The sequence below is a fragment of the Dermacentor variabilis genome, chromosome 1 (assembly GCF_050947875.1).
Source record: "Dermacentor variabilis isolate Ectoservices chromosome 1, ASM5094787v1, whole genome shotgun sequence".
Lineage (NCBI taxonomy): Eukaryota > Metazoa > Arthropoda > Arachnida > Ixodida > Ixodidae > Dermacentor > Dermacentor variabilis.
Genome location: NC_134568.1, coordinates 64,114,907 through 64,124,462, shown reverse-complemented (window position 1 = coordinate 64,124,462; position 9,556 = coordinate 64,114,907).

Below are 9,556 nucleotides of genomic sequence, written 5' to 3'. Positions count from 1 at the left end.
CTTAAAAACATCATGTTGCTCATGAGTCTTCTTGCTACGTCGGTCCTGATTTGCTGGTGGTGGCAGCGTGTGCCTGACTTCACGTACTTGTTTAAGGCGCGGTAACACTGGGTAGGTACAAGACCGACAGGACGCTCATGTCACCGATTGACCAACTATTCAGTACAGTGCGTCACTGAAAGAATTTTATCCTACCAGGCCGACGACAATACAGCCGACGAGCGTGCATTTGCGACAACTTGCGGACGGCACTGACAAAATCGGTGTACCGACCATCGTTCGGCCGAACCCTGTGCGATCGGCCATCGAACTGACAGCGTGATAGCGACAGCACCTTTGCTTGTGACCTTTGCATGACCAATGTTGACGTTCGTAAGGCGCTTGTGCAGTGCTTTTCGCAGTCCGAGTTGAATTCGGTTCAGGCTTTGGGTGCGGGTCGTTTTGAGGTGACGTTTAAGAATGAGGCCGCGGTTGATCATTTCTCAACTGATCCTGCATTGAAGGTTCGCGATGTAGAGGTTCGTTTCGAGTACCTTGTGAAGTGCCCTTGTGAAGATTGTGAGGGTTTTTGTCTACCCAGCGGATCTTCCAGACCAAGCTCTTGTCACCAAGCTGGAGGTCTTTGGTAGGATCCACGGGATCTCCAAAGAGTGCGTGCCGGGGTTCCCTGGCATTGGTACAGGGAACCGGCGCATTCGGATGGAGAGCGGGTCGTGCAGTTTGACTATGAGGGGAGTCGTTCAGTTGTACCGTAGGTGTAACCTGGAAGGTCAGCAAACGGCCGTGTGCGATACGCTGAAGTGCGTGCGCTGCGAGCAGTTCGGCCACGTGGCCTGCGACGCGGCGTGCGTACGATGTGGTGGAGACCACGCAGTCTCGGCGTGTAGTGGCCGCACCTACTCGTCAGTGGCCGCGCGGCCAGAACAGCAGGAACCTCCAGCAGTGGAGGCGGTTGCTTCGCCGGTAGATATCACAACAACCCACTCGGAGGACGGGGACAGCCGGGCTTCTTTGAGCGTGGCAGACACCGCCGTGGGCGGCTACGATTCCGTGGATTCCGACGCGCGCACTTACCTGTCTGCGTGCGGAGAGGGAGTGGACGAGGAGGTTGACGCGACTGTCGCTGCTGCCCCCGTAGTTGTTACGGCGCCAGCCGTGGCCTTGGCAAGCCGGAACCGCTGACTAGCGCAGCTGAAGGTGTTCCTTGGACACCGAAGGCGAGCAAGAAGCGTATAAAACAGCGCAGTAAGCACGCTGGCTCGGCTGCCGGGGACGTGGCCGCGCGGCGCGCGTCGGACTTGGATGGCGGTGGCTCCCTTGGCTCGGAGCCTGGCGCTCCTGAAATCAAGCGTACTGCTGCGGAACCTTCAGATTCAGACTCGGACACTGACGTCCCTTAGGTCACTGAGAGTACTTCTGCTAGTGTACACAGTAAAGGGGATGGGAAGTGACTATTCCGAAATGTCAGATACAATGTGCGCTTCTTATGAGGGGTCTCCAATCTCTGGAGACTACCTCATAGGCAGTTCTAGCTTTTGTAACTTAATTCCGCTAGTATTACTGAATACTAACCAATTCTTTCTTTCTCTAGCCTTTCTCTTGTTTTTCTTTATCTTTTCTTAACTTTCCGCTAAACTTCTTTCACCCAATATGGCTCCTTTTCTCGCTATAACTTCTTTCAATTGTAGAGGTTTGTCTCGAACTTCGAAACAGTTAGAGGTTGCCAACTTAGCCAAATCCAAAAAGGTAGATGTTCTGGTGCTCCAAGAAACTTATGTCCATAGGTTAGGTCAGATCAGCCACTTTGACAGAATTTTCCGCACCAGGTCTTTCTGGAGTTATGGCGAGTCGGGCTGCCGAGGTACTGCCATCATTTTGATGCCGGATTTTAGCTGCCTTGTTCTTCGTCATGCCAGGGATGCCGAGGGCCGTATCCTGTCAGTGGATCTTGGTTGTGGCATTCGAATTGTTAATGTGCGCTCCAAACAAGGCTAGAGGTCAGAGAGAGTTTTTCGCTGCATTAGATCCATACTTTGTAGGCCCCTCACGGCTTATTCTTGTGGGAGGTTTCAACTGTGTGTTAGAACACGTTGATCGCGTCTCTCGTAGAGGAACTCCAAAATTCAATTATAGGGCTGGAAATGCTGTACTGCGAGAGCTCGTCGATGCGCTGGGACTGGTCGATGCTTGGCACGTGCTTCGCCCTGGACAGTCGGGAATGACTTGGATAGGAAGGGGCTTGCAGAGCCGCATCGATCGTTTTTACGTCTCATCATCACTGGCTTCCAGTATGCATTCTTCATTGTTGGTTCCTTCTGCTTTTAGTGACCAGTGCTTCCTAATTCTGCGGTTTGCAGATTTGAACATAGTCTCGCAAGGGAAGAGACCGTGGCGTCTAAACCCATGCACGGCTCCTGAAGGACAGGCAGGCAACCGTAGATGTATCATCCATTCTCTTTCGATCGCTGCAAAAGAGAGAATCTAGATGACATAGAATGAGATGAAGTGAAGGGCAGTGTCCGCGAGTGCTTCAGGTCTTTGGGCAAGCGTCGAGCGCGCGAGGAGAGTAAAATCGTCTCCGACATGATCCTCCTGCTCTCGAAGCCACTGTCCTGTAGGCCTGGTGTTGCTCCGGTGCTTGCCTCACTCCGAAAGGAACTTCGGATCCACCTGCAGCGATGCTGGGATGGCTTGAGAGCCACAACCTGAGCAGAGCAGTGCGAAATGGAAGCGTGGTGCAGCAGAAATGTCGTATGTAGACATCTTTCAATGAAGAGCACGACTCTCTCTTCCATAGTAGATCCAAGTGATGGAAGCATAGTCAATTCACCAGACGGAGTTCCTGCACTGGCGAGGCAATTTTACACGAACTTGTATGCCGATCGAAATAGCTGCCCACTCCAGCTCTTTCCATTTGTTTCACCAGTTGAGCCGCCGGAAGTCTGACCCAGTCATAGTCAAGGACGAACTATTTTCGGCTTTCAAGTCTATGAAGCATAATCACAGTTTAGGATCCGATGGTCTGACAGTTGAATTTTATGTGAAGTTTTGGACACGGTTAGGGAAGCCGTTCACATCATTGGCGAAAAAGCTACTCAGTGAAGGGATTCTGTCAGCGTCTCAAGGAGGGGGGCTATAATCACTCTCCTTTGTAAGGGCGAGTCGAGAAGCACCGATTTAAGATCATGTCATCCAATCACACTTCTGAACTGTGATTACAAGCTCATAGCAAAGTGTCTGTGTATGCGACTCATTCCAGTACGCAACACTGTTTTGGGTCCATGTCAGACATATGTTGTGTCCAGGGACGTTCCACTCGGCTTCACGGTTTAGCAGTCGGGGACCTTCCGTGGGCAAATGCCAGGAAACTTCCAGGTATTCTGTGCTCCTTCGATCAGGAAAAGGCTTTCGATATCATTAGCCATAGGTACCTGTTCCGGGTTTTGGAAGAGGCTGGCTTTAGCGTAGCGTGGGTTTTTGGCAGATATGATCCAAGCTTTATATTCTCGACCGACTTCTGCTGTTCTCATACATGATCGCGTCTCGGAGGCATTCATTATAGGATGTGGTGTATGGCAGGGGGATCCTCTTTCGCCTGCCCTCTACGTGCTCGCTTTTGAACCGCTTCTGCAGAGGTTGTCCTTTGACAGTAGAATTGGCAGGTTTCTACTTCCGCCAGGTTCCACTCCGGTTGCACTCTTTGCCTATGCGGATTACTTGTCTAGTGTCGTCCCGGACGAGGCACCAGCTTGTACCGTCTTGGATGTCGTGGACACACTGCGCGGCGAGTGGTGCAAGGTTGAATGGGTCAAAAAGTGCAGCCATGTACTTGAACTCCAGTCCGCAGCCCGTTCATGCTCTTCCCATGAAAACGCGGTTGCGCATTCTAGGTTTCCAATTCGATTCAGAGGGTCTGTATCCTGAAAACTGGCAGCAAGCTAAGGAGAAGCTTGAAACCAAGATTCAGGAATTCAGCGCGTTGTCATGTTGTTGTTGTTGTTGTTGTTGTCCTGAGTGGCCGTGGCACATACCCACAGTGGGGGATTGGCCAAGAATCGGGCGGTACCCGCCGTGGTTGCTCAGTGGCTATGGTGTTGGGCTGCTGAGCACGAGGTCGCGGGATCGAATCCCGGCCACGGCGGCCGCATTTCGATGGGGGCGAAATGCGAAAACACCCGTGTGCTTAGATTTAGGTGCACGTTAAAGAACCCCAGGTGGTCAAAATTTCCGGAGTCCTCCACTACGGCGTGCCTCATAATCAGAACGTGGTTTTGGCACGTAAAACCCCAAATATTATTATTATTAAGAATCGGGCGGTTTTATTAGGTGCCTAAAATAATAATGATAACAAGGGAGTTAACAATTTGGGCGTGTGAGTTTAAAAATAAACGTTTCGTGTTTGGAGAAAAAAGGAAATAATCAGATGAAAACCGGGTATAAGATAATAATAATAATAATATTAATAACAATAATAATTAATAAAAGAAAGCTATGGTTGGGAGGGAGAACGACCAATCTAACATGGAAATCGATTGGTTTCAATTAGCTAATTTTGGATCGCCAAGCAAACATTTCTGTGGCTGAACCCAACAATGGAGGCTCCAAAAGATAGGATCACAGGCACTGATAAAGTTCGACCCATAGAGCGAAGCGGGATTTCGTGTAGTCGTACCGGGGAAAGAACTGAGCCTTGCGGTACGCCTCTCGTTTGTTTGTGTTTAGAAGAAGAAACGCCGCTTTCGTAGCAATAGAATTCTCTTTCACCTAAGAATGACTGAATCCACGCTACTATATACCCGGGAACACCACAGGAAGTTAACCGATTGATCAATAAAGTGTGCTCCACAGTGTCGTATGCTATAGCGATATCCCAGGTAGCACAAAAGAGATACGTAACGTTTTCGTAGCGTTTATCCAAGACGATAAAAACGGGTTAAAGAAGACACGAATGAGAGAACTTCGGCGGGAAAACGTCGTATATCTCTGCTAATGTCCGGCTTAATTACTTTCTTAAGACGATCTAGAACAGGTCTGCAAGACGTATTCGAAAAGCTGGTCTAGAAATAGGATTGGGAAAGACACAAGTAATCCCTCTGCCAAAACTATTCGTAACCAATTTCTAAACGTTTTTAGGACGTTATCAAAAAGCTGGTCTAGAAGCGGTCTTGAAAGGTTTACGATCTTCTGAAGCTAATTTTCGCGGGTGACGGGCGCGATCAGACATCGTTGTTCAAAACACGCGTTTAGTTTCGCCTCACGCGACTGGCCTATGCCGCGCAGACGTCGTCAGCCGCACCCGTTGGCACGGCCTAGGCCAATCGCGTGAGGTGAAACTGATCGGGCGTTTCGAACAACGATCTCCAATCGCGCCCCAGATGAGTAGAAGCGTCGGTGTTGACTGTAAAAGCCATGGCGCAGTGCCAAGCACTGCTCCCCGCATGGCCGGCGCATCCTCTACCAAGTCGCACGGAAATGAGCCTGTTAGGAATAATAAATCCTTAATACCGCCTTTAGTAAGCTACGATGCTTACAACCACAATGGGAATGACATCCTGCAAAGAACAAATGGCCACGTCTTGGCAGGTGGCCAGACCAAGCCTTTCATGCCAAGAGTGCATGAAATGAGAACATTGTGACAAAGCAAAAACACTTTATTAAAATGTAATGCTTATGCAAGGTTCGAACAAACCGTGTGAGAAATGCAAATAGAAGTAAAAGTACATCAACAATGACAAAAGTCGCAGAAAGGATTCGTAATGAACTCGAAACTGAACATTCACTAGCACATAAACAAAATTCCAAGTACACATACAAAAATGAACAGAAAAACCTGGAGTGTACTAAAGTGTCTAATTTATCATAGTAAAGTGCACGTGCCATTAGATGGACTAGAGTTATGCAGAAGTGACATCGGAGCGAATAGAAGAAGTAGACTGAAAAATGCAAGGGTATGAATCGGATGGTAACTGCCTCCAAGCAATGTTACCAATCAGCTAGATGCTTGAAAAGAGCACAAAAAGAAATACCCCCGCATACCGCACACTGCCGCACATGCTGGTAGTGGTTTCAATGTAGACACACTTGCCGCCTTGGACAGGTATGCTCAGATATCTGTACTGGTGCTCCATTTTGTCGAAGTAGACACATTTATGCACTACGCTTGTAATTGAAATGTTTTGAATGCACAAGTATTGGCTTCACCAGAAAGACTTGCCCACATACCACCACTGGCATATATATGCACTTGCTCTTCACTCAGTAGCATTAAACTTAAAGTGTTCCCTATGTGGGAGCCATGTGTAAAACCGGTGTCACACGACCACTCTCGATCGCGATCAAGCCCGATCCGGATCGAAATTATCGATGCGACTGGCTCACTCTCGTAGCTTGCGCAGAGGAGCCAATCACGACCGAGAAATTCGATTTGTAACGGATTGGATAGCCGCTAAAAGAGCCCCGTGTGAAACCGGTATCAAATAATACACAGACGTACGCTAGGAAAATGTGTTGCACAAGGACAAAGAACTGCGACATGCCCTTGTTGGGAACTCGGCGCTGACGCCCATTGTTGCACCTGGGTCGCAAGCCCCAAGGGTAGCGTTGGCCTGGCGGCCTGGGGTACAACTGGAAGCATCCGAAGGTCCCGGCAAAGCATGAGTCGACTGGTAACAACAAAACAACTTGTTTATTCTAACATCGCAAAGAGTTGGCGGTCAGGTTGACCGAAGTAGAGAGACGGGAGTGCACGTTACTCAACAGAAGAAATCGGAGCCTCCCTTGGCGTCCGGGGGCAGCTGCTTTTATACTCTCGCAGTTGAGGGCAAGAAGGAACCCCTCTATAGACGAGCACGTGACTGTGCCGCTCGGGCACAATGGGATGAGAAGGTGGAGCAGCCGTCGTGCCGGCGCCGTTCGGGCACAATGGGAAGAGAAGGTGGCGCATACGTCGTGTCGGCGCCGGTCAGACCCCCTTGCTTCACAGTTGGGGGAGCTCCTCTCCCCGGCTGCCGCGCTTCGACAAGCGTGGGCACCAACATGCACATACACACACACACGCACATGAAGACACGTGGCATTGGAACATGCCTGGACGCGCTTGGCGGGGAGGCGTAGCGGCGGCGCCGAAAGGGCCAAAATGTCTGCCGCTTTGAACGAAGCCCCGGCGTCCGTTGCATCCGCGCCGGCTTTACCGCGCGTCGTAGGCGAAACGTAACAGACCGCCCCGCCGGGGGAAGGAGATCCCGATGGTCAGGGGACTGCATCCGCTGTCCGGAGGGATGTCGCTCGATGATGCTCATAACCGAAGTCGGGCGTCCCTCGACGTTTCTTGAGCGCAGCGCACAGAGAAGGCCTTGTTCTCTCGTTCAGGTTCGCACAGGACACTGCAAAGTGACTTCGGGAGAGTTCACATTTTTGTTCTCGTTCCCGGCAAGCGTTAGAACTACGCTGAAACTCAACCGCTCAGTCAGCAAGCACGGCACAACCCTCACTAAGCCCTGCCAGGCTCTTTCCCCTTTTATACCACTGCCTCGTTCCTTACAGTAGTCTAGCAGCACTCAGAACGCGTCCACAAATTGGAAAATTGCACTAGAAAGCATGTCATCACTTTGAAACACTAAACAAAAGCAATATGTTAAAAATCCTGCCTCAGGAAGAAAAACATCAGTAACAAACAATTTTGAGGCTGATTCCTACGTTAGGGGCTTCGACTTAAGCCATCGGCGTTACCGTTGAGACTCCCCTTTTTGTAACGCACCTCAAAATAATTGTTGCAAAGCGAGGCTCCAGCGCAGGAGGCGGCCATTTTTGGGAGAGATGGTCTGCAGCCATTGGAGAGGGCAGTGATCCGTCTCAATGATAAACCTCGAGCCGGCTAGATAGCATGACAATTTCTGAACGGCCCACACGAGACACGCACACTCTTTCTCGGTGGCGCTATACGCCTGCTCACGACTGGTCAGCTTACGACTAGCATACAGGACGGGGTGCTCTACTTCTCCATTTTCCCGTTGGCACAGTACAACGCCCATGCCTCGCTCACTAGCATCGCACTGAACTACGAACCCTTTTGTGTAGTCTGGCGATCGTAGCACCGGCTGGCTTGTTAGGGCACTCTTTAGGGCGCTAAAAGCTCTTTCGTTTGTCTCGTCCCAGACGACTGTTTGGGGCTCTGTTTTTCTTAGAGCATCCGTCAGGGGAGCCGCGATATCAGAGTACCTGGGGATGTACCTCTGATAGTAGCCGGCGACACCTAAGAACGACCGAATATCGGTCTTCGTGCGCGGTTGCGGGAAGTCTCGCACAGCGGCCACCTTTATTTCAGAGGGGCGGCGACGACCCTGACCAATCACGTGACCGAGGTAGACAACCTCGGCCTGTGCTAACTGGCACTTAGGAGCCTTGACTGTCAAGCCCGCTTCGCGCAGGCGGGTTAGCACTGCCCGCAAGTGTGCCATATGCTCAGACCAGGATGCGGAGAATATCGCTACGTCGTCTAGATACGGTAAAGCGAATTCTTGCTGTCCCCGCAACACTTTATCCATGAGGCTTGAAAAACAGTATGGCGCGTTCTTCAAACCAAAACTCAACACTTTAGGACGGAATGTTCCCATTGGTGAAATGAACGCCGCAAACCTACTAGCCTCTTCTGTAAGTGGAACCTGCCAATAACCCCTGACAAGATCTAGGGTGGAAATAAACTGAGCGCTACTAACTTTCTCAAGGCGCTCCTCGATGTTAGGGATCGGATAAATTTGATCCTTAGTGATGGAATTAAGCCTGCGGTAGTCGACGCAAGGACGAGGTTCCTTGCCCGGTACCTCAACTAAAATCAAAGGGGAGGTATAATCACTCTCACCTGCCTCAATAACACCGAGCTGTAGCATTTTCTTTACCTCAGCCTCCATAATATCGCTCTGGCGGGGTGACACCCGATACGCCTTGGATCGTACTGGCTCTGGGGAGGTAAGTTTTATATCATGAGTAAGGACAGAAGTCCTACCAGGCCTCTCAGAGAACAGACCTTGAAACTCTTGTAAGAGCTGGTGTAGTTCGGTTTTCTGCTCAGGCGACAGCGATGCTCTACTGATTAAGTCACTAATGACTTGATCGGTGTCTTCCCTGTTCGTCACTGAGCCTAGTCCCGGAAGCTCGACCGGAAGCTCTTCAGGAACGTTTACCATCATGCACACCACTGCTTCCCTTTGTCTATAAGGTTTGAGCAGATTACAGTGGTAAACTTGCTGTGCTTTCCGCTTTCCTGGCAGACTCACCACGTAGTTAACGTCCGACAGTTTCTGAACAATTCGTGCTGGGCCCTCCCACTGCACGTCTAGTTTGTTGTTTAGCGATGTGCGCAATATCATGACCTCATCGCCCACCTCAAAACGACGGGCCCTGGCGGTCCGATCATAATAAACCTTGGCCCTCTGCTGGGCCTTTGCCATTGCTTCACCTGACAACTCCTGTGCCCTTCTTAAGCGTTCGAGGAGCTTAAGCACGTACTCCACCACGACTGGGTCGTCGCCCCTGCCTTCCCACGATTCTCGAAGCATGC